The 26,486-nt window shown below is 42.6% G+C and overlaps 1 long non-coding RNA gene across 1 annotated transcript in view; it reads right to left on the bottom strand.

Annotated features, from left to right (window-relative positions):
• Window positions 1-3,380: 3,380 nt before the first annotated feature.
• The window catches only part of LOC122707933, a 101,464-nt gene continuing 78,358 nt past the window's right edge, over window positions 3,381-26,486 (bottom strand). Inside the window, exons 2-3 of the long non-coding RNA XR_006344963.1 lie at window positions 8,261-8,327; window positions 3,381-3,434 (exon numbers count right to left, since the gene is read on the bottom strand). This is a non-coding gene — a long non-coding RNA (uncharacterized LOC122707933). The remainder of the gene's footprint in view (window positions 3,435-8,260; window positions 8,328-26,486) is intronic.

Raw genomic sequence — 26,486 nt, 5'->3', positions numbered from 1 at the left:
GATAGGCAAATTAGACTTCATTACCTTCTTCTTACCAGGAATCTTAGATCTGGGGCCATGTTTTATGAACTCTGGGACTATTTGGTGACTTATCTAGAAAGACAGAGAGATACATTCTAACTATTTGCCAGTGGTCCTTGAACTAGGTTACATTTATGTTTTAATGCACCTCACCATTAGATGGTAGTATAGTAATAGGCATAACAGCTGGGGGCAGAGGGACAATCTCTTCACCCATTTAAACAAGCTCAGAGAGGTCTTGGTTGGTCTTGTAGAGCCATCAGGTCCTGGGCAGCCCCAACAGGGTAGGTTTGGGCCTGGGACTTCTGTCTTAAATAAGAATCCATGGAAAGCCACCCTGGTAACAGAACTTACTTTTAGCTCTGTTAGCTTCAGATCAGGGATAATTATCATTTTAGCCTAAGAATACTTGACTGGAGTTGGAGGTGTTGTTCAGAGACTCCTTAGCAGAGCTTTCGGCTTCTCTACTTTTCTAAATTTGGGTGCTATCGTATATAATTTATCATTACTCTCTGATAGAGCTGTCATTTTTCCAACATCAAATCCAATACATTTCTTTACATTAGAATATAATTTCCAACCCCTCATGTCTCTGTGTTCCTAAACTGGTATTTTGAAAAGAAGCAAGTTTAGTGTTTGGCAGCTTCTCTCCTTGGTCACTTGTGACCTGGGGCAGAAAGAAATGGCTCTTCTCAGGTTCTGTCCCTCCTCTGAGAGTCCTCTGCCCTTTGACACTGATGTCTTCCTGTCTTCTGCAGTGAGTTATAAGGTGTCAAGATCAGGTGTCACACAGGATTCCCCTGTGCCCAAGGGGAAGAAGGAAACCAGGTCAAGGGGACTTCCAAGGAAATTTAAACATTTTTAAGAATGGCAAGTTTGGCTTAATTTCCATCATAATTAAAAGACTCTCTAACTTAAAAGTATTAGAAAGCTAATGGGGCTATCCATGGCTAGTAGAGAAAGAAAACATCCAATTAGACTAGTTTCAGGAAAACTGAAGAGTCCAAAAAGAAAACAAACTGGGAGAAACGAGAAAACAGAGTGAATCTGTTTTGCAAAGGTTTTCTTAGCTTCAGAATCAAGGTGGTAGAGATATTTGCAAATAGGGCAGTTTACCTGTGTAGGGCTCAGTGTCCTCAGCCCCAGCGCCTGATGCTCCTTTAGGAACCTGCCCTTAACCATCATTCATTCACTGGGTCATTGCCACAGGCTGTTTCACGGTTGAGTTTCAAGTTTTTCACTGATGGCATGCCCTCCCCAGGGAATATTGTAATTGGCACAGCTGGGAGCTGACCCTCCATACCCTGAGCACCCTGGGCACTCAAATAACCCCCCTGCCCCCACCACCTCCGAGTCTGGCCCATCCTCATACTGTGGGGAAAGATGTGAAGCCAGATACTGCACACCCACCAGTGGCAGACAGCCAAGGTCCTCCTGGCCTTTCCACCTCCCAAGAAGGTGTCCACTGTCCCCCATCACTACCTGAGCCCCTCTGTTCCCTCCTAATGTGAACGGCCTTCATGATCCTCAATTCTGCAGCCTTCAAAGGTCAGAAGGTTGAGCGCAGCTCAGGGACCATGAAGGCCACATTGCTTGTGGGGCTAGAGTGCACCTCTCTGCTCCTGGGCCCTGGGGAAGGCATGTGGGAGCTGAGACTCCTCCAGGCCTGAGAAGGGGCGGCAAGGCCTGGTGGGCCACTCTCCAGCTGCGCCAGCCCGCACAGCCGCTGCGAGGAACCCACGCTCCCTCCTCTATCCCGTCTGTTAGCAGATTACTTTTCCTAGAAAACAGGTGCTTCCTCAGGCCCTGAGAACTCAATTGTCCCTTCCCTTCAGCACATCTTTGCTGGCCACTCCCAGGGATATTCCTATGTGAAGTGCAGTCTTCACTTGCCTGCCCTCTTCTTTGTCATGGTTCTAACTGGGAGCTCTATCTTCCAGCCATGTCATGTGAGGGCTCCAGATATAAACAATGTATAACAAGAAGATGCAGGTAACTATTTAAAGCCACCTTTGGATGGAGAGATGGGAGAAAGCTCTAATGTGTAACACTAGCTCATATTCTCACTATGGCTGATTTCAAACTACTCATCTGATATCACAGAACATGGTGACTGGGTTTCCAAAGGTGATTGCAACAACCGTCAGAGCAGGTGGAGCAGTCTTGCACACCACTGACGGCATGCATTTCCAGAACTTCCTGTCTGATCCTGTCCTAATCCTGACGCTACTTCTGTGAGGTGAGAAGGGCAGATACTATTCTCATTTTTATAGATGACAACTCTTATGTGCCCCACATAGGTGGTTGGTTGAATAGTATATTCATTTGGGGCATGTATGTGACAGACCATATGTCGCTTTTCAAATGAAATGTCTCAACACTGTTTTATACAACCCTTAAAAACCCCCATCCATGAAGGAATAGCGAAGGATCAAGAAAATGGAGAGAGGAGAATGTGTGAGGAAAGTTATGACTGACAGCCCTCCAGAAGAGGTGTGGGGCTGGGAGTATTGCCTCCTTCACATCAGGTTACAGGAGGAGAACCAGTCTGAGACCTGCCTCGGGGAACCCCTGCAGGGGCTGCAGCTGCTGTGGCCATGGGAATAGGTTGCTGTTGTTGTTCAGTCACGAAGTCATGTCTGACTCTTTGTGACCCCATTGACTGTAGCATGCCAGGATTCCCTGTCCACCACTTTCTCCCAGAGTTTGCTCAAACTCATATCCATTGAATTGGTGATGCCGTCCAACCATCTCATCCTCTGTCATCCCCTTCTCCTCCTGCCCTCAATCTTGCCCAGCATTAGGGTCTTTTCCAGTGAGTTAGCTCTTCACATCAGGTGGCCAAAGTATTGGCGCTTCAGCTTCAGCATCAGTCCTTCCAATGAATATTCAGGGTTGATTTCCTTTAGGATGGACTGGTTTGATCTCCAAGGGACTCTCAAGAGTCTTCTCCAGCACCACAATACAAAAGCATCAATTCTTTGGCACTCTCTTTATGGTCCAACTTTCACATCCATCTGTGACTGCTGGAAAAAACATAGCTTTGACTAAACAGAGCTTTGTCAGCAGAATGATCTCTCTGCTTTTTAACATGCTGTCTAGGTTTGTCATAGCTTTCCTTCCAAGGAGGAAATGTCTTTTAATTTCGTGGCTGCAGTTACTGCCCGCAGTGATTTGGGAGCCCAAGAAAATAAAGTCTGTCACTGTTTTCACTTTTTCTCTATTTGCCATGAAGTGATGGGACCAGATGCCGTGTTCTTTGTTTTTTGAATGTTGATTCAGCCAACTTTTTCACTCTCCTCTTTTCACCTTCATTAAGAGGCCCTTTAGTTTCTCTTTACTTTCTGCCATAAGGGTAGTGTCATCTGCATATCTGAGGTTCTTGATATTTCTCCTGCCCATCTTGATTCCAGCTTGTGATTCATCCAGTCCAGCATGAGCATGAATAGGTAGGGAGAAAAAAAAAAATAGGACTTCATTTAAGAAAGAACTGCCCAAGAAACACACACACACACACACACAAGTATATATAAATAAGTATAAATAAATAAAAGATTTTTTAAAAAAGGAAAGAACTGTTCTCTCGCAAAGAGAAAGGACCAATCAGTGTGGGCCTCATGATGGAGAGAGCGGGCCAAAGACATTTGAAATGAGTTGGCCTGAGAAGGTGAGGGGGTGAGGGGATCATCACAGGGAGAGAGAATTTGTGTGGGAGGAGGAGCTGGCAGAATGAGGAGGGCATCAAGGCGCCAGCACGAGACTGAAACCAAAGTCAGACCTAGTAGTCCTCTTCACCATCTGCCAGGGCCTCAGAGAGCCTGCTAAGAACTGTGCTGTCCCCTGACCTCTGCTCCTACCTACAGGCTGGGCATAGCTCCACCTTGAAACAAATATCACAATGTTAATATTCTGGGTACTTAGCCCAGACACCTAATTTCTGAAATGAAACTGTGTTTTATGATTTTAACATCTGTCCATAGAATGATCCAGTATCTCAGCGAGAACATAAAAATTCTGGAGTCCACAGAGTTTAGTCTCAAGGCAGGAAAGAGCTCATGGAATATATTTCGAAGGAGCAGTGGGCAACAAAAACTTGCTTCTGGATCCTATCCCATGAGTGGTACTGATTGCATGTGTGGATTTGGCGGTAAGCAGTACACTCCAGGCCTCTAGGGCCACTGATCTGCAGGGTTCTTGGGGGTGGGCCCTGTGGTTGCAGAGCCACCTGCAAGGAGTAGGGGCCAGCCTAAGCCCTCTGTGGACTGTGGTAAAGGCTGAGTTAAGAAATGCATCTGTTAATAAAATGATACTTCTGTACACAGAGTTATTGCCTGAGTCAGAATTCCGTGGGACAGTCTCACTCCCATTTGTAGCTTCCCAGCCCCTTCCATGACTCATGAAGGGTGGGAATTGTATGCCCACCCCACCCACACACAGTCCTCTTGAGAAGCCAATGCTAAAATCTACCATACTAACCAAACTTCATCTTGGGATGTTTCAGGGAGTCATAACTGTGAGAAATAGCTGTGCTTGCAGGTGGATACTGGTTCTGGTTTGGAGAATTTGACCCCAGGGACACACGTCCAGCTCCTTAGAGAGAGAGTCTTGATAAAAAATGTTAGTGGAAAAGCCGAATGAACATGCGAAATCCTTATACATCCTGCCAAGTCTGAAGCTCCAGAAATCTTTGATTCTGTGTCTTGTCGGCAGCACAGTCCAAGAGCCAGAATTTTTGCTCTCCAGGTGATGTTTGCACTGTGTGTGTGTGTCTGTTGTGTGAGCTGCCGCTGCGGCTGCCACCTCGGACTGCAGCTGGTGTTGATGGCGCAGAAGCGCTGAGTCACTGGCTGTTTGCTTGCCCTTACATCACGTTCCATTGTCCTTTCTTCCTTTCTAGGCTTTTAAGGGATCTTTCAGTGGTTTTGTTCTGTTTTAGCCTCCCGCCTATCCCTGTTAGGAAAAGGGGGTGTAAAAGCAAAGAGGCTGCCGAGGTTTCTGAACAAAGCCGTCCAGAGGGATGGCCCATCCCCATGGGCTGCAGCACTGAGAGCACTCAGATCTTGCTTGGAGGCACCCAGTAGGCAGGGGAGGCGGCCAGGGTGTGGGGCTGGGCCCCAGTGAGGCCAGGATGCCCCAGGGTGGGCTCTGGCTCATTTTTCTGGAGCTCTCCCTGCTGTGCTGGTTTGAACTGGAGTGATGACTTTAACAATCTCTTTATGCATTCTGAATCCAACATTTCTCATGCCCTGTTTTAGCACGAGCATAACAGGTGGTGCTAATTATCTGTGTGACATAAATTCTTGGAGAGCTGGCCTCTGGAGAGTGCTAGAGAAATTTGTTTAAATGACCATTTTGACCCAACAAGCTTGTCACTTTATTAAAAATTTTTTTTGGTTGTAAAAATACCTATTTATCATGGAAAAATTGGGGGAAACCCAGAAAAGTATGATGGATGAAATAAAAATTATCCATCACCCATCACCCACCAATGACCACATTTTGATGTATATTTTCCCAATATTTTTTCTATATATCAATTGCTATGCACACAAAATTTCCATAATTGGGCCCACATTGCACATCTTATCTGAACTGAGAAATATTCTGTGCATATGCTCTTACATCCTTAAATCATATTCTGGAAGTGCCACAAACTAGTTATAGTCTGAACAAAGAGATATAGCTCCATTTCAATCACTGTCATTTCATTTTTTATTTCTAGAATGTTTCTCTTGCCAAGACCTCATCCAGAGGTCATCCTTCCCTCCCACTTCCACAAGGTCTGTAAAGCATTTTCTCAGGTACAGCATTTTCTCAGGTAACCATCTCACACCATCTCTTCTTCTTTTGCCTTCTGAGGACCCTTAACATGCATCTCTATCTTGGTCAAAAGTTCTCAAACTTGAAGGCACCATCAAAATCACCTGGAAGGCTCAAAAAAGAACACTGGGCTTCAGCCCCGGAGTTTCAGGTTGGTAGGGATGGCTGGGGGTGGGAAGTGTGGCAAGTCCCCGGGAGATGTGGCCTGTGTTGGTTCACCACTGAGCTGGATGATATGGGAGGGTGGAGGGACAATTTGATTACTCCAAGCCCTCTCCCACCATTCCTTGGCTCCTTGTCCTTTTCCCTTTGAGCCTTCATCCTGCTTCCAATGCCTTGCTTTAGTTCTTATCTATTTTTTTGGTTGTGTTGGGTCTTCATTGCTGCATGCAGGCTTTTTCTAGTTGTGGCGAGCAGGGGCTACTTTGCAGTTGCAGTACACGAGCTGTACTTGCATGGTCTCTGTAATTGTGGCCCATGGGCTTAGTTGCCTGCAGCAAGTGGAATCTTCCCAGACCAGGGATCAACCCCCTGTCCCCTGCATTTGCAGGCTGACTTCTACCCACTGTACCAGCAGCGAAGTCCCCAAAGCCTTGGTTTTAACTTGTGTTGATTCCTCGTGGTATCACCTGTGCCTACAGAGGACAGAGTTACTTTCTTAAGGAAGGATTGGAACCGAAGGCTTCGGAGAGGCCCCTCAGTACCTGAGAGTGGAAGACAGGGTGGTTTGCCCTTCACTCTCAGAGCATCACATTCTCCTAAAGAGCTGGCTCAACAGGAAATGCACAAATGCCCAGACTACTTGTTCAAGGAAATGACACATTATCCTCTTCCCAACATCTGGTAATTCCTGAAAGACAGTCAGGCCCTGATAATACTGTTGGCTCACTAGATGCCTCTGTCTTCTTTCCCGAGGGGAGGAGGGGGCAGGCAACCAAGGAGGAGAGAGTCTATTTTTGGTGTCAGCCCGAGAGGATGCCTTGAGGAGGGGGCGAAGGGTCAGCGGCACCGCTGTTCTGTTCGCTGAGCCAGGAATGCAGGCTTCCTTCCTGTCCGGCCCTGAGCAACAGTCTCTTTCTGCAGTTTTAAGTCTTGCATGGAGAGCTGAAGAGTTTTAAATAGGCCATGCTGGGCCAGAATGGGTGGACGTGAGGGCAGATGAACTGTTGATGCAGGGAGAGAAGATTGGCAGGAGACTGGGGGTTGGGGTTCCAGCAAAGGGGAGCAGAGCCGTTTCTGACTGACAGGCCGTCACACTGCACCGGGGTGGCTCAGAGGGACTCAGGAGCTTCTGGGTGCCCCTCAGCTGGGAAATGCACACATTCTTTCAGCCCCAAGTCATCCTCTGGAAGCAAAATGCAACATACAGAAGGACCAGGAGAGGTGTGAGAGGGGTGCCTAGTTTCCCCAGGTAATTAATTTCACACAGGTTAAAAAAAGCAGGAGCCAAGCTTTGAACTCAGTCAGAGAGCCGAGGGGCAGGGGGCCTCCAGCCTGACCCCTACTCAGCATCTAGGCCGATGGCACAACCTCAGGTGGAGGCCTGAGAGGAGCTGTTAAGTTAGCACAGGACTGGGGAGGGGGTGGCGATGGTGGGGAGGGCACCTCTGCCTCCGGAGCTGAGGGCATTGGTTGTGCCAGGCCTTTGTTTTGTTCCAGCCAGGGCACTCTGGGGAAGGCATCCTGGGAATTCGGCCTGCAAACAGAAAGGGCATTTCCTTGTGTGGGTTTCCTGTTTAGGTCTGTGTAGAAACCCGAAGGATTGCTTGGCCTCATAAATCCTCCAGACATTACTAATGTAGATGCTCTGGCAAGATGCCATGGGAAAATTGCACAAAAATAGACGAAGGGAGGAAAGCACATTGACTCTCAGGCTTCTGGGTGGGTTTCTGGCTTCATGTTTTTGGATCTATAAATGGAGGGTGTTGGGTTAGAAGAGAGGACCATCAGGGTCCCCTCCAGCTCTGACGTTCTCAGATTCTGTTTCCCGCTCAAGGGTCACCCGCAGCTTGAGTTGTCCAGCTTGGTGTCAGGGGTCTGCCTGGTGGCTCACCGAACAGAAGCAGGATGAAAGCTTTAAGCGAAAAAATTAGGAAGTTGTCCTAGAATATATTTTAGGCTCCTTCACAAAAGAATAAAGGTACTTTTGAACTTTGGTAATTCCCAGACTTTCCTAAATATTTAGTTTATTCCAAAAGTGACAGACACCAGGCTCAGAAATACTGCGAAGTCTTGGGGCTGGATTTGGCACCAGGCGAGATCACTGAGCTGACCCCAAGGTGGTAAATAAGGTGTGTGTTCGGAGACAGCACCCATCTCAGGATTCGTTTTTACTTCCTGCTCACCTCAACTCCTGCAAATGTCAAATGGACATTCAAACTTGTTGGGTTAATGGAAGAAGCCACTTTTTCATACTTACTCTGCGCCTGGAACCACAGCCTCTGTGATAGGTTCTTTACTCGGAGTCCAACCAGACGTTAGGTTGGCTGCGAGAGAGAAGAGACAAGAGTGGGATTTCTCACTGAAGTTTCTTCTGTCAATCATGCTTTCTTCTGGTGAGGACATTCTCATTTCTTAAACTATACTTCTTGGGTTCTTCATTTTCTCATTTATCCTTGTTTGCATTATTTAAAAAATTTTTTTTGTCATATGGAATTGTGCTTTTTAGGAGGGAGGTACTAAAATGACATTGAGCACTATGAAGCTAATCTCCTTAGTCTAGCATGCAGTGTTCTAGTCTAATAGGTTAATTGGATTTTCTACTTAAATGTGGATAAACTCATTTACGCAGCAACATTTCCCAAGATAAGATTGTTCCCTTAGAATTCACCATTGCTCTATTCTCAGTTCTCTCAGGTATGGATTTGATGTTCATCTATAAACTTTATTCCCTAGAACATGTTCTTACAGGTAAATAAATCAGCAAAGAAATTTTACTTCCAAGATTTCATTCTGTCATTTCTTTTCCAAAGTTTGCTTATATGTATCTGAAATACATTCTCCATTTTCCTAACTGATCCTGAACTGGTTTTTCAATAATGAAGTGGAAGGAAGGTAAAACAATATGAAGATCTAAACTTTCTGGGTCAGTACTCCTTAGAACACTGGTCCTGGGAAATGTGTTTTCAAAGGGGAGTTCCATGGTCACATATGTTTGGGAAATGCTGCTCTCTTTAAGAATCACACTGTAGGGACTTCCCTGGTGGTCCAGTGGCTAAAGCTCCAAGCTCCCAATGCAGGGGGCCAGGGTTCAATCCCTGGTCAGGAATCAAGGTCCTGCATGCCACAACTAAGACCCAGTGCAGCCAAAAAAGAAAAAGAAAGGGAAAGAATCACACTGTACCCTAATGTATTAGAAGCTCTAAAAATTCATGCAATAAAGCAATGTGTTCAACTTTAACTCAGCATTTCCCAAACTTACCTGATTGAGAATATTTCTTTTTATATTATTTCTATAGCAACTGTCCCATGTGTTCCATGGGACACATTTTGAAAAATGCTTCTTTCAACCAAATCATAGAGTTCACTGTCCTGCATTTAGCAGCTGGGAATATGTCTCTCTATCTTCTATTATTTATCTATCTTCTATCTACTATTTATCTATCGATGTGTAATGGAAATGTTTTGCTCTTTTCCACATTTTTTTTTGTTTTTGTTTTGGCCTTGTGGCTTGCAGGATCTTAGTTCCTCCACCAGGGATCAAATCCGTGCTCCCAGCAGTGAAAGCATGTTTTCCTAATCACTGGACCACCAGGTAATTTCCAACTCTTTTCCAAATTTTAATAAGCATAGACTAGGATGTTCATAGCTATGAAAACATTTTCATAGAAAAAAGTACTAGAAAGACACACCAAAACTTTAACCGTGGCTCTTGGTGGCCAGTAGAATGACAGGTAATTTTTTTTCCTTCTTTCACATTCTTCTACAATGAACATGAATTCATTCTATATTTGGGGTGAAAAGCAAAACAAACTTCATTTTTTAAGAAAAGAATCAATATAAAGCCCAGAGATAAATCCACGAACCTATGGACACCTTATCTTCGACAAAGGAGGCAAGACTACACAATGGAAAAAAGACAACCTCTTTAACAAGCGGTGCTGGGAAAACTGGTCAACCACTTGTAAAAGAATGAAACTAGAACACTTTCTAACACCATACACAAAAATAAACTCAAAATGGATTAAAGATCTAAATGTAAGACCAGAAACTATAAAACTCCTAGAGGAGAACTTAGGCCAAAACACTCTCTGACATAAATCACAGCAGGATCCTCTATGACCCACCTCCCAGAATATTGGAAATAAAAGCAAAACTAAACAAATGGGACCTAATGAAACTTAAAAGCTTTTGCACAACAAAGGAAACTATAAGTAAGGTGAAAAGACAGCCCTCAGATTGGGAGAAAATAATAGCAAACGAAGCAACAGACAAAGGATTAATCTCAAAAATATACAAGCAACTCCTGCAGCTCAATTCCAGAAAAATAAATGACCCAATCAAAAAATGGGCCAAAGAACTAAACAGACATTTCTCCAGAGAAGACATACAGATGGCTAACAAACACATGAAAAGATGCTCAACATCACTCATTATCAGAGAAATGCAAATCAAAACCACAATGAGGTACCATTACACGCCAGTCAGGATGGCTGCTATCCAAAAGTCTACAAGCAATAAATGCTGGAGAGGGTGTGGAGAAAAGGGAACCCTCTTACACTGTTGGTGGGAATGCAAACTAGTACAGCCGCTATGGAGAACAGTGTGGAGATTTCTTAAAAAACTGGAAATAGAACTGCCATATGACCCAGCAATCCCACTTCTGGGCATACACACCAAGGAAACCAGATCTGAAAGAGACACATGCACCCCAATGTTCATTGCAGCACTGTTTATAATAGCCAGGACATGGAAGCAACCTAGATGCCCATCAGCAGATGAATGGATAAGGAAGCTGTGGTACATATACACCATGGAATATTACTCAGATGTTAAAAAGAATTCATTAGAATCAGTTCTAATGAGATGGATGAAACTGGAGCCCATTATACAGAGTGAAGTAAGCCAGAAAGATAAAGACCAATACAGTATACTAACACATATATATGGAATTTAGAAAGATGGTAAAGATAACCCTATATGCAAAACAGAAAAAGAGACAGAAATACAGAACAGACTTTTGGACTCTGTGGGAGATGGTGAGGGTGGGATGTTCTGAGAGAACAGCATCGAAACATGTATATTATCAAGGGTGAAACAGATCACCAGCCCAGGTGGGATGCATGAGACAAGTGCTCGGGCCTGGTGCACTGGGAAGACCCAGAGGGATCGGGTGGAGAGGGAGGTGGGAGGGGGGATCGGGATGGGGAACACATGTAAATCCATGGCTGATTCATGTCAGTGTATGGCAAAAACCACTACAATATTGTAAAGTAATTAGCCTCCAACTAATAAAAATAAATGGAAAAAAAAAAAAAGAGAAAAGAATCAATATACAAAGTTCTTTCCATTTGTTCTTAAAGTGACTGTACCTCTCTGCTGAGAAGATGTCAGATGAACATCCTCCCTCCTCCAGTCACCTCTCCTAGTTTTCTTGGGGCTCTGTGGCATTTGTCTTCTAAAGTCCTGTGTACCTGTCCTTGGAGTTCAAACAGCTCCTTCTGATTTAAGATGAAGCAAAGCAGTTCACATGATTGGAACGTCGACCCGAGAGATGGAAATGATCCAGTCAAGCCCACCATACTCAGTTGTTGTTGGACCACATGTCCACGAAGGAGAGATTGGCACATCGGTCAGAATTCTTGTTTGCAACCAACGAAAATCTCTTCGTTGACTGGAGCAGAAGATGAATGTACTGGAGGAATACATGCAGCTCAGAGAATCAGTGGGAAGGCCAGAGAAGCAGGCTATGGAAATGAGTAAAAGCCAAGGGAGGCAAACACAGTTGAAGAGAACAAAAATGGATACCAAGGGGGCTGGGGTGGGTAGGTGGAAGGATTGGGATTGATGCATATATACTATTGATACTATGTATAAAATAGATAGCTATTAAGAACATACTGTATAGCACAGGGAACTCTACTTAATGCACTGTGGTGGACTGAATGGGAAGGAAATCCAAAAAAAGAGGAGAGATGTGTATATGTATGGCTGATTCATTTTGCTATACAGTAGAAACTAGCACAACATGTAAAACAACTATACACCAATAAAAATTAATTAAAAAGAAATCAAGGGAGGCAAGACACAGCTGAGATCTTGCTGCCACATGGGTAATCTGCTTAAAATGCTACCTCTGGGGCTATCACTACCGGACAATTGTCATAGCGCTGCTGGGCTCTGCCACCCCTGAGCATTTGTCGCCATGCTGCTGGACACTCAAACCCAGCTCTGCCCCTGCCGAAGACCACTGCCTCCCCATAGACTATGTGTCCCAGATGGGACCTTCCATCTGCCGAGCCCAGGTGAGATTCTAGTTTCCTCATTGCGGGCATAGAAACTCTCTGCCCTCTTTGGCTTCTAAAATAGGAAGTAGAGTCTTGTTTTTCCGCTACTCTGGAGTTCTTCCCAGGTGGGTAGGATGCTTAAAGGCTGGGTAGCCAGAATGACAAATAGGCATAGGTACTCTGTCAGAGGGCTGCTAGGATGATGCAAGGGCCAAGTTGAGGCCAGTCATGGTCAGAAGAGAACTCACCCTCCCACAGCTACATAATGCAAGCTTCCCTTTCTTTTTTGAAATTAAAAAAAAAAATTTATTTGATTTTTTGACTGCGCCGGGTCTTCATTGTGGTTCACAGGCTCTTTGCTTCTGCACGTGGGCTTTCTCTAGTTCCAGAGAGCTGGGGCTGCTCTGTAGTTGTGGAGAACAGGCACCAGGGCACACAGGCTTCAACAGTTGTAGTGCAGAGGCTTAGCTGCTCCACAGCATGTGGGATCTTAGTTCCCTGACCAGGGATGGAACCTATGTCCCCTGCATTGGTGGATGGATTCTGAACCACTGGACCACCAGGGAAGTCCTACAAGCTTTCCTATCAAACTGGGTTCCTAAGATGGGAAAACTTCCACGAGGTTTCTTGATCAGTGGGTAGAAAAATCTGCCCCTCTAAATAACTGACCTCTCCTAATAAAAACCACACTAAATAATAAAAAGAATAACCATTTTCCAGTGGAATTAGGAGGTTAATGTAAAATATCCAGGTGACTGGGAGGGCTAAAATTTGTGGCTTACTCTGTGTGTCGGGCACATGAATTGTCTGTATCACACTGACCAAGACAGATGAAGGAGTACAAGGTATCAGAAGAATTTTTTTTTTCCTCTGAAGAACTTTCAGTATAAGGAAGCTGATTGATTAAATATAATAGGTTGATATTACCTCAGAGAAAGGCCCTGTATGTACAGGGAATGAGAAGGGAGTGGAAAGTGTAAATGTGGATCTTTTATTGACTTCCTTATTTGAGAATGTATCTTCCTGTGTGCGAGTGTCCAAACACTGGGATTGAGCACAGAGACCAAAAGATGAGGTCCCGGGGCAGAGTTTCTGCTGCTCTGACTGCTGTGAAATTCTTCGCTGCCAGACACAGACCCTAAATTGGACTGTCTAAGAGAAAACTGGTGGGGTTGACCACTTCAGAGTTTGGAGTCTTAAGAGTGAAACAAGAAATCAGTGATTAAAAGATGAGAAAAATCCCTTTGTTCTTGAACTAATATGGATATGCTTCATATTACTATACTGTGTCAGCATGTGCCAGAAGAAGGGTGACATCTTTAAACCTCAAAACTTACATCCAGGTAAGCTTTCACTTGATGAAACTCAAAAAAGGCTACAGCCACTGCTTTGATGTAACTTAAGTTCATCAAGTATCTCTGTAGTGGAAATAATTAACTTGCATCTGTAATAGTAACAGATTGCTAGCATTAAAATCTTTCTAGTATGTATACATATAACTAATTCACTCTGTTGAACAACATTGTAAAGCAACTATACCTCAATTAAAAGAAATTTTATTAGTAGCAGATGCTTTGTTTCATTGAAGCCTTTCTTAGTTGAGAGAACAATGTGGTTAAAATGCAGACCTTCTGGACCTTAATATTAAGATCCTTGGAAATGGAGTTCTTACGAGGGGTTGTGGAAACCGTGGTTTCTTGTAGTATTTCTTACAGGGAGGTCCTCAGGATTTGGGGAGAACTCGACAATTTTCAAATTTATGTTTTCATAGAGCATAACTTTGTTTCTCCAACTAGGGTCTGTGAGAAATTTTTTCCTTAATGAGATTTCAGAGTAACAATGAACTTTGAGGAATGCTGGGATAGTGGAAAGGACATGGGCTTTGAAATCACATAGATCCGTGTTCAAACTCTGTCTCTACAGTTTGTTCACTGGGATACCTTAGACAAGTTACCTGGCCTCTCTGAGCCTCACTTTTCTCATCTGTAAAATGGTGACAATAGCTACTAATCTTGTCATAAAGAGTGCACAGAAATTATTTAAAACATAACAGGGGCTCAATAAAAATTATCTCCCATCTTTTTGCCTATTTTACTTCTCCTCCAAAGAAAGAAGAGAGTGGTTATTCTGCCTGCATGAAGGAAAGTAACGAGAAACTCAACTGAGATATTTAGCAAGTTTGTACTGGAAACACAGTGATTCAGATAGTGATGGTGTGGTTGGCTGAATAATGTCCCCCTCCCCCACCTTAAAAAAAGATTGCCATGAGCCAACGCCTGTAACCTGTGAATATTGCCTTCTGTGGCAAAACGGACTTTACAGATCTTGAGATGGGGAGGGTTTCCTGACTATCCAGGTGCCCTAAATGCAATCTTGAGCATCATCATTAAAGGGAGGCGGAGGGAGATTTGACAAGAGACAAAAGAGAATGAGGCAATGTGACCAGGGAAGCAGAGGTTGGAGTGATATTGCCATGAGTCAATGAATGTCAGCAACCACAAGAACCTGGAAGAAGAGGCCAGGAATAGATTCTCCACTAGAGCCTCAGGAGAAAGTGCTGCCAACCCAACATCTTGATTTCAGCCATGAGAGACTAATTCAGGCTCCAGACCTCCAGAACTGTGAGAGAATTAGATTTCCGTTGTTTTAGCCCCCAAGTTGGTGGCACTTTGTTACAGCAACCATGAGAAACTAATACAGCTGGTTGGCATGACTGCAGATTGAATACTACGGAGATGGGATGTAAGTGAATTGTGCTCCCCAGCAGAAACCTAAGACTCCCAAGCAAACCTTTCAGTTCTCTTGCCTAGTTCTTGACTGCAAGGTCAACAGTTATGTAGAAGAGAAAATTCTTTTTAAAATGTAGCATTTTTCACACTGAGGGTTGAGACCTTACTGGGCTGTGAACAGCATATTTTTTTAAAAAAGTCAACTTGGGGAGATGAAAAGCCTGCCACCTAATGCTCTTGCCTCTGTGAACCACGTGCCCTCCCACCTTCCCACACACCGCCACCACACAAGGTCTTTCTTTCAGTCTCTTTCTGTCTCTGCTGAGTGTGGTCAGGCGCCCTGGTGTGCGTTCCCACGGCCCCTTGTGCTTCCTTTCCTAAGGTCCTCGTCACCATGCAGCAGAGACTGCCCGTTTGTTCAGCAAGTCTCCTGTGAGTCCTACTGTGCATCACGTGCTGTGCTGGCTGTTGGTCCTGAGTGCTGGTCTGTCTCCCCACTGGACGCCCGTTTCTCTGAGGAACAGCATGTAACAGGTTTGTATCGGAGACCCAATGATTCAGATTGTGATGCTGTGGCAGGCTGAGTAATGCCTGGCACGCTAAAAGAGGTGCAGTAGGGTTACGTGCTATGGTTGTAGATTTTAGAATTGTTCTTAGGACTTCCCTGGTAGCCCAGTGGCTAACACTCTGTGCTCACAATGCAAGGGGCCTGGGTTCAATCCATGGTCAGGGAATGAGATCCCACATGCCGCAACTAAGAGTTCTCAAGCTGCAACTGTCAATAAAAGATCCTGCATGCCACAGTGAAGATTGAAGACCCTGTGGGCTGCAGCTAAGACCCAGCGCAGCCAAATAAATAATTTAAAAAAAAAATTATTCTTTTGAACAAATTCAAATGGCGCCGGAGGCAGGAAGGTCATCTGGTTTGATCTTACTAGGTGTGGACAGGATATTGCTCTGTGGGCGTAGGCTTGATGAGTATAGGCTTTCTAGAGGCATGATCATAGAAATCCTCCAACTGGGCTTTCACATATTGGTAACCCCTTGGTACAACTGAACACAGTTTTTCCTCCTCTCCAGGTCACCCCTTGCTACAGTACCCTCATCCTTTTAGAGGGGGAATCACATGACTGATATAGAAGTGGAAGGAAGTGGTCCTAACTGCAGGACCAGGTGGAGAAACTAGACAAAATTGTTTCTGTCATTCAGAAGTTTTTAAAAGAAGAGGATGCCTCAGTTTCCCAACTTAGGCTGTTTTACTATTTTATTGTAACATGATCATAACCTTAACCATCAAAATGAGCACCAAATTATATTCATCAGTATCTTAGGCAAAAACCACACATGTAAAATATAGATGGTGGTATCACGGCTAACTCTATATAATTATACCTTTGTATGTAAACTTTCTTTCTAGGCTTTCAAAGCACATAATACACATTAACTGGTTGTTTTCCCCAACACCTTTGCTAGCAAGGTAGGGAACAGGTATTGTTACAGTCTTATTCTCACATATATATTGATAGTTTTCCTGGGAATTATTTATCCAAAGTCCCACTGACAATAAGAACAACCAGAAAGAAAATGACTGGCATTTTGATTTAAAAACCAGAACTTCCTGTTGAGGCAACTTCAGGTCACAGTGCTGGAATATTTCTAATTTCAGGCATTCTTGAAGCAAGGGAGCATAAAGCATTAGCTATTTCCCTTTATTGTGGGTGTATAGGGAATGGGGTAGCAGATAATTTAATTAAATCAATTTAACTGTCGGTATTTTGTGTTCAATGTCTACAGGGAACTTCTGCATTTGTTTTCCTTCCGTGATTGTAGTGGCATCACCAAGCACAGTTCAATAAAATAGGACTAGCAACAGACTCTGGAACATAAATAGACTGTTGAGAGTCCCTTGGACAGCAAGGAGATCAAACCAGTCAATCCTAAAGGAAATCAGTCCTGAATATTCATTGGAAGGACTGATGCTGAAATTGAAGCTCCAATACTTTGGTCACCTGATGTGAAGCACCTGATGGAAAAGACCCTGATGCTGGGAAAGATTGAAGGTAGGAGGAGAAGGGGATGACAGAGGATGAGATGGTTGGATGGCATCACTGACTCAATGGACATGAGCTTGAGCAAACTCTGGGAGACAGTGAAGGACAGGGAAGCCTGGCGTGCTGCAGTCCGTGGGGTCACAGTCAGACATGACTTAACGACTTAACAACAAATATAGTTTTTTGCTATTAAAAGCAATTCTGCTGTAGTGATGAAAACATTTAGAGTTATAAAGGTCTGGGCTGGAGTACCAACTCTGACACTAACTTGCTGAGTGATTTAGAGTAAGACTCTCAATCTGAGTCTCTCTCTTTCTCTTTTTTGTCTGCAAAACGGGCACAAAAATATTTACTGTAACCAATGGCTTTCCCTGGTGGCTCAGCAGTAAAGAATCTGCCTGCAGTGCAGGAGATGCGGGTTTGATCTCTGGGTCATAAGATCCCCTGGAGGAGGAAACGGCAATCCACTCCAGTACTCTTGCCTGGAAAGTTCCATGGACAGAGGAGCCTAGCAGGCTACAGTCTATAGGGTGGCAAAGAGTCAGTTATTTATGAGAATAAATAAAAAAGATCATATTTGTAAAGTGCTTTATAAACAGTAAAATGCTATTATGAAGCTGATGGACCACTAAAATTATAGCCCCTAGTTCCGGTTATATTTTCTACCAATGGCATCTATTTCCAATGGGTCAAGGGCACAAGAAGCAAGACTTTAAATCTGTAATTATTATCTCCCTGGAAAATCAGAAGAAAATGAGGAGGGTAAATGAGACCTGGGGCTATAAGTATATCAAAATTTAAAGAATGTGTTAAGTATGAACTCTAGTCTATGTGATAGAATTCAAGTATCTATACACTGTAGGGGGCAGGACGCTTGAAATAAGGCTTTCCTATGCCTCCTGGAATGTAGAGCCTTTGTTCAGGATCTAGGAGGTAAAGCATTCCATAAGAAGTATTTGTTTAATTGTAGCCAGAACTCAGCTGGGGGTAGGCCAGATTCCATCGTGTAATGTTATTGCTTCTTCAACCAAGATATGTGCACACTTGAGGCCAAGTGAAAACCCACAAGATTTGAACTCCTAACTTTTAAAATACAAGGCAGCTACTTTGGACACCAGGCATCCCTGTTCTTGTTTACCAGGACTGGGAGATCTCATCAGACAGAGCTCCATTTATGCCATGACCCTCGCAGAATAACATTGAGAAACTCAAAGGAATATCCATTTTAAAATAGTGTCTGTTGAACCACAAGGATTCTGGAGACCTGAATCAGCCCCTTACCTCATGGCAAAATTTACAGGCTTGCAGAGTTAAATGGAAATCAGATTGGAATGTATGGGTTCCTATTTTTCTGTAATGACACGTTGTGAGGAGAAGGAAGGCAATTTTCTTAGACATTCCTCTCAAACCAGTGCACTTGCAGTGGTTGTTTTTGGTTTATGAAACCATCCAAAGCAGACCCAGGGCCTGCTGTCTTCTCTGGGTACAGGACTCTGGGCCACTTGGTCCACTTAGGCCACTCGCCAAGGGATTGTACTTAAAATCCATAACCATACCTTGCGCTGGGGGCGTGTTCACTTCTTTTCAAAGCCCTGAGAAAGTGGACTTATTAACTCATTCTTTCTCAGAAATAATTTAATGACGATATAAGAAAATAGATTCTCTAAAATATAATCTTACACTTTGGCTCCACCTACGAGTTGAAAGAATTGTGTGAGGAAGGAACGAAGAAAGGAAAGAAATGTGTGTTTCTCACATCCGACGATGAAAAAATTCATGTACTATAACCTGAAAAGGAAAAATAAACATAGCCCATGAAAGCCTGTGGCTAAAAGGAATGAATATGTTCTTTAAAAAACCCAAAAAACGGAACTGTATTCTCTGCATGTTTAGTGGCAACCTTTGCCAAAATCTGTTTTCTGGAAATTTTCCTCTAGACCTGGCTCCCACCAACAGGCTTGGCTGCAGGAGAAAGACTTGGATGACTGTGGTTTGGAATGTGTGAATGTTAAAATCAGACATTGTTCCCTTTTCTTTTTAACAACAAGCCTTTGGTTTGGATGTGTTTGTGCTGGGTTTTCCAATGCTGCCTTGTTTCTTCCCTTGCTACAGGTTAAAACTATTGAGGAGTTCTTTTTTTAAATCGAATATGTATTTATTTATTTGGCTGTGTCAGTCTTAGTTGCAGTATATGGGTTCTTTGATTCGGCGAGGACTCTAAAGTGCCTGGGCTCAGTAGTTACCCCACAGCATGTGGGATCTTAGTTTCTCAACCAGGAATTGAACCTGTGTCCCCTACGTCGGAAGGTGGATTCTTAACCACTGGACCACCAGGAGAGTCCCTGAGGAGCTCTTCATATTGTATTTTCAGTTCATTCTCATTTTTGACCACCACTTTGCCCTTTCTCACAATGCCCTTGAGAAGCTAATAGACACTATTGCATGCTGAAAACTGAGTGAGTGTGAAATGATTCATGGAAGCTACACAGCAAGTTGGAAGAAGGTTCTGAATTAGAACTTAGAATTTCCTTGTCCACCCAGGTCTGTCAACCTGATCCACTAGGTCAGTTTTTCTAAGACATTGAGATCCCCTGGTGCATACTGATCCATAGATATAAAGTGAGACTTCAAACTAGTAGTACTACGCAGAGTGACTAGATATGAAATTTTATTGTTGTTCAGTCACTCAGTTGTATCCAACTCTTTGCAAGCCCATGGTCTATAGCCTGTAAGTCTCCTCTGTCCATGGGATTCCCCAGTCAAGAATACTGGAATGGTTTGCCATTTCCTTCTCCAGAGGATCTTCCTGACCCAGGGATCAGACCCTCATCTCCCGCATTGCAGGCGATTCTTTAACCCTGAGCCACCAGGGAACCCACGTTGTCTGTGTAACCTACCATATTATATAACAGCTGTTTCCACTGAAAAAGCTGTTCCCAGGAAAAGGGCACATGCTGAAATCATTTTCACTGGATTTTCGAAGCAAGCAGATGTCTTTATGCTCTGGTGTTCTATGGACCAGAACGTACAAAGCTAGAACCAGAAAACATGTTGAAGAATCTATTTAAAAGAGCAATGGTGGACCCAGAGACTGAGAATGTTCTGTAATGAGTATAAAATGCTTCCTGACATCAGCAAGTTTTGTTGATAGAGGAGGGCATGAGATGTGGGACAGTGTGGGATGCAGAAAAGGATCAGTAGATGAGCAAGAACCAGGGGCAATAGAAAGATCAATAAGGACCAGGGCAGATATGTTTCCTTTGGTTATATTTGTCTAAAATGAAACCCAGAGCCAAACCATATACTAACTTATTGCATGCATGCATTTGTCTAAGATACTTATTTATGGTTGTTTTATGATGTTGATGCATTTTACGCTCTTTCTCCTGATTTCAGATTTTGAAAAATCTAGATTAAAGCCATCTCTTCTTATATTAATAAATATTGATATTAGGTACTTTAGTTGATGATGGCAGATTAAATGTATACATTAGCCTGCAGTCCCTTCTAAACTGTTCTAAAGTATAAACAGAAGAATTGGAGTTGAGAGGGGAAGGCATAAACCATAATGACAGAGAGACTAGGACAAGAGAAAACAAAAACAAAGTTTGGGGTGCTCGAAAACACCTGGTCTAGTGATAGCTACTTGGAAAATTGGAGAATGCCAAGTTTTATAAAAGTGGTTGGAAAACTGAGAAGCAACCCAGTTTACACTCAAGAACCTGAAAAAGGCTTGGGAAGTGGTGACTGGAGGTTCTTTTTGAAGTGATATTGACGCGGGGCTGCAGTCAGCAGATTGGATAAAAGTCTAAACAGTTAGATGGATAAATGGATATATGAAATGTGATATATCCACACAGTGGAATATTATTTACCAAAGAAAGAAATGAAGTTCTGATTTACTATTAAACAAGGGTGAACTTTGAAACATCATGCTAAGTGAGGGAAGCTAAGTACAAAGGACCACATACTGCTTGGCTCCATTTATATGAACTGCCTAGAATAGACAAATCTATAGGAATAGAAAGTACATTAATGGTTGCCTAGAGCTGGTGGGAGGTAAAATTGGAGTTTTGGCTGATGGAAATGAATTTTGTTTGGTGGTAATAAAACATTCTAAATTGTTCGTGGTGATGGATGCACAACTCAGTGAATATAGTAAAACTCATTGAATTGTGCACTTTAATTGGATGAAATTATATGGTAAGTGAATTATATTTCAGTAAGTCTGCTTTTAAAAAACAGATCAAAAAAAAAAAAAAAAAAAACCAGATCAAAACAGATGTCCATATTATCTCTCCCACCCAGGAATGTTTTCTGAACCAGAGAACACCAGACATAATTGAGGATGGGGATACCATACTAAAACCAGAGGTATTAGGTGAAATTTTACTCGCTGAATGTTGATAGCTGTATTACTTCTTTCCTTAATCAGTTCCTTGTCTACCTGCAGCCAAGCTTAGGCTTTTCATCTAAGTAGAAAATTGGAAGTCTTCTCTGGGGCATCTGTCCAGCCCTTGAGAAAAGATCTAATTATATTGACATAGGTAGGCTAAGGGAGTGTCCTTTAATGAAATGACCTGGGAGATTGTGAAGGACAGGGAAGCCTGGCGTGCTGTGGTCCATAGGGTCTCAAAGAGTTGGACACGACTTAGTGATTGAATGACAGCAACAATGTGAATCACTCTATTGAGAAGATGTTTGCACAAGTGGGGAAGAATTTGTAGATGACTCAGCCATAAGTACGTTAAAAAGTAAACACATTTTAAGAACAAAACAAGACTATGTAAAATAAAATATTTGGGAAAGAAAAAATCAAGACAGTATGCTACATTGCTTAGCTATTAATCATATCATATAGTCAAAATAGTATAAACACTAAATATAAAAACAAAATTTGTTTCAACTGTATTGTAGAACGAGAGTTGATGAGAGAGTGGATATGAGATACAATACAGGGGGACAACTGTGAAGGTGAGTGAGTACTAAATCCTCATCTTCCAATGTGAGAAGTTAATAGATAATGCTGGGAACTGAAAAATCAAAGAGTACCAAGAGAAGCTTTTAGAAATTTAGAAATAATTACTAGAAGAATCAGTTGACAGCACTGCCACTGAGGCATAGGTAACAAGACAGGGTTCAAGAAAACTCTGATTTGAATAGCAATACTTATAGATTACTTTTTTAAAAAAAATGTGCAAGCATGACTTGGATAAAAATAAAAATTAAAACTCAACAATTAGAACATAAACAACTGGGTTTAAAAAAATGGCCTGTTGACCTTAACAGGCACTTCACCAAAGAAGATACGTAGATGTCAAATAAACACATGAAAAAAATGCTCTACATCTTCTCAAATGTCAAAGAGAAATGCCAATCTAAAACACTGGTAACATACCACTATACACCTATTAGAATTGCCAAGTCCAGAACATTGACACCAAATGCTGGTGAGTGTGTGGAGCAATAGGAACTCTCATTCATTGCTGGTGAGAATATAGAATGGTATGATCCCTTTGGAAGACAATTTGGCAATTTCTTATAAAACTAAATACATTCTTACCAAAAAATCCAACAATTACACTCCTTGGTATTGAAAACTTATGTGCATACAAAAACCTACACACAGATGTTTATAGCAACTTTATTCATAATTGCTAAAACTTAGTTACAACCAAGATGTCCTTCAATAGGTGAATGGATACATAAACAGTAATCAGTTGAGTTCAGTTCAGTCGCTCGGTTGTGTCTGAATCTTTGCAACCCCATGGACTGCAGCACACCAGGCCTCCCTGTCCATTGCCAACTCCTGGAGTTTACCCAAACTCATATCCATTGAGTCGGTGATGCCATCCAACCATCTCATCCTCTGTCGTCCCCTACTCCTTTCATCTTCAATCTTTCCCAGCATCGGGGTCTTTTCAAATGACTCAGTTCTTTGCATCAGGTGGCCAAAATATTGGAGTTCAGCTTCAGCATCAGTACTTCCAATGAATATTCAGGACTGATTTCCTTTAGGATGGACAGGTTGGATCTCCTTGCAGTTCAAAGGGACTCTCAAGAGTCTTCTCCAACACCATGGTTCAAAAGCATCAATTCTTCGGCACTCAGCTTTGTTTATGATACAGCTCTCACATCCATACATGACTACTGGAAAAGCCATAGCTTTGACTAGACGGAACTTTGTTGGTAAAGTAATGTCTCTGCATTTTAATATGGTGTCTAGGTTGATCATAACTTTTCTTCCAAGGAGCAAGCATCTTTTAATTTCATGGCTACAGTCACCATCTGCAGTGATTTTGGAGGCCCCCAAAATAAAGTCTCTCACTGTTTTCACTATTTCCCCATCTATTTGTCATGAAGTGATGGGACCAGATGCCATGATCTTAGTTTTCTGAATGTTGAGTTTTAAGCCAACTTTTTCACTGTCCTCCTTCGTTTTCATCAAGAGGCTCTTTAGTTCTTCTTCGCTTTCTGCCATAAGGGTGGTGTCATTTGCATATCTGAGGTTATTTATATTTCTCCCGGCAATCTTGTTTCCCACTTGTGTTTCATCCAGCCCAGCGTTTCTCACAACAGTAATAAATCCAGATAATGGAATACTATTCATCACTGAAAAGAAATGAACTAGCCAGTATGATTTCAATTATATGACAGTTCTGGGAAATGGAAAACTATGGAGACAGAAAAAAGATCAATGGTGGCCAGGGGTTGAGTGAAGGATGAGTAGGCAGAAGATAGAGGAGTTTTAGGACAGTGAGCTATTTATTTTGTATGATATTTTAATGGTGGGTACATGTTATTATGCAGTTTTACATTTGTCAAAACCCAAAGCATGTACAACAACAAGAATAAACCCTAATGTAAACTATGGACTTTGGGGTAATTATAATGTGTCAGTTTGGGCTTATCAGTTGTAAAAACTGTCCCATTCTGGTGGGGGATATTGATAATGGGAAAGGCTGTGTGTGGGGGGAGGTACAGGGGGTATTATAAGAAATCTCTGTATGCTTTGCTCAGTTTTGCTGTGAACCTAAAACTGCTCTAAAAAATAAAGTCCATTAAAAAGTAAATAAATAGGGGTGGATACAACTCCCATCCTAATGAAGTATAAGTTGCTGTTGTTTAGTCGCTAAGCCATGTCCATTTCTTTTGTGACCCCATGGACTGTAGCCCGCCAGGCTCCTCTGTCCATGGAATTTTCCGGGCAAGAACACTGGAGTGGGCTGCCATTCCCTTCTCCAGGGGATCTTCCCGACCCGGGGATCGAACACAGGTCTCCTGCATTGCAGGCAGATTCTTTACCACCTGAACCACCACTTGTGGTCTAACCTCTGTGCTAGACTCTCTGCTTTAACACTTGTCTTCATAAAAGTAAATATACCTGGTGACGGTATAGCTTAATTTTGCATTTTAATCATACTCAGGGAAGTTCATACATTTCCTTGGTTTGTTTTCTATGCTTTCTTTCCAGGAAATTCTCCCAACTTTATATTGTCATAGGAGTGCTATCATCAAAGGAACTGAATTTTTTCAGTCACAGCATTCTAGAAGCTTCAATGGCAATAGCCACTCCAATTGCCTCTTTGCATACGTCCAAAATGTATACCCTTAAAAGGTCCATCTGAAAATCTGATCTTGTGTTCATGCATTTATTTATTACTTTTTTTCAACAAATATCCATTGAGCACTTATAATGAGCTAGGCCTTAGGTTTACAATGAGTGTAACAGATATGGTCCTTGCACTCATGTAGCTTACAGTTTAATGGGAGAAGATAGACATGAAACTGGCAAACAGTTCAATACTCAGAATTATGTGTGTTAAGAATCTTAAACAACTTGTGGGGCCAAGTGTGGTAGTGAGGAGGAGAGTGGTAGGAAATGAGGTTGGAGAATTAAAGTGAAATCTGATCATGCAAGCCCTGTAGGCCATGTAAGGATGTTTCATTTTCTACTAAATGCAATGGAAAAAGCAATAAAGGTTTAAAAGCATGTTTAAACAATCTCTCTACCCACTGTGGCGCGCACAGGAGGAAGGGGCAAGAGAAGATGGGGTAGCGCTTAGGCGTTCAGCTGCTGTAGTTCATTGACTTGGACATGGAGAGATACAGAGAGATTCAAGAAATATTTCGAAAGTGGTTTCAGTAGTATTTGGAATGGATTGCTTGTTATGAGCAAAGGGGAGGGAGCTTGCCTAGATGACTCCTAGGTTTGTGGTTTTAGAGAATGAACAGATGGTAGTTTCATCTACTTAGATAGGAAAGATGGGATGAGGAGGGTCAAGAATTCAGTTTTTGGACAACTTGAGTTTGAGTTGCTTCTGAGATATCTGAGTAGGCAGTTGGATATCAAGCTTGGCTATCAGAGAAAAGGTCTGGGATGGAGATAAAAATATGGGAGTTAACCGCCTTTTGGTGATATTTAAAGCTATGGCACTGGATGAGCTCACCCAGGGTGGGGGGCGGAATGTAGAGAGAAACGAACAACAGCTCCAGGAAGGCAGAGTGTCTCTAGTAATAGAAGCAGAGAGGAGGAGTTGCTGACAGTGATACTTATATTAACCCAAGCTTAGGGGAGACAAGGGGACAGCACCGCTGGCAGAGAGGGCAAGGGTAGAGTGTTTCAATAATAGTACAAGCAACTGTGCTGAGTGCTGCTGGGCGGTCAAGCTGAGATCTGGAAAGTATCTATTGGATTTGGCATTAGCACTCTGTGGTGCTGAAGCTGAGCCCTACCTGCCCAGGAAACCTATTGTGAGCATCTCCTTTCAGTTCTGTGTTTAGCAATGACACACTGCTAGTTTGAAATGAGCCACAGTGGGAGTATTGACAACATGGACATTGACAAACACTATGATTTTTTTTTTCCTCGAGAGCTAGTTGTTAAACATGTGCCAACATGCCACTGGCAATGCAACTCCATTTATAACAAAAGGCAGGGTGAAACAGCCTTCTCTACTTTCTCTGGTCCCATCAGAAAGTTTTCAGAACATTTTTCATGGAAATGGGTTCCCTGCAAAGAAAGCAGCTGAATGTCTGAACTTCCTTTGAAATGGGTTTTTTACCTTTGCCACAGGACCTTCTAAAGTCTTTGCATTTTAGTCACTAACCTTTGCAAATGGGATGCAGACCAACAGGAAAAAAATATTCAGTGTGCTCATAGGAAGAAACTCTTCCATGTCTAAGATGCTATAATTCTGAATTGACTGCAAGAAATTCTGGGAAGCATAACAGTAAACCACATTTCATTTACTCCTGGGTTTATTTACTTGGTAAAAATAATCATTAGAAGATTCCAGAGTTTAAGGGCTAAGAGATGATATTTCTCCCATCTTTCTCTTCCATTTCAAAAAAATTCTTGTGATTCTATGAAAATATAGACAAGAAAAGTAACTGGAAGTTGGAAAGTTTGATATGTT

This window comes from Cervus elaphus, chromosome 14 (assembly GCF_910594005.1).
Source record: "Cervus elaphus chromosome 14, mCerEla1.1, whole genome shotgun sequence".
NCBI lineage: Eukaryota > Metazoa > Chordata > Mammalia > Artiodactyla > Cervidae > Cervus > Cervus elaphus.
The sequence above is the reverse complement of the archived record's forward strand: the minus strand, read 5'-3'. Positions and strand labels throughout refer to the sequence as shown.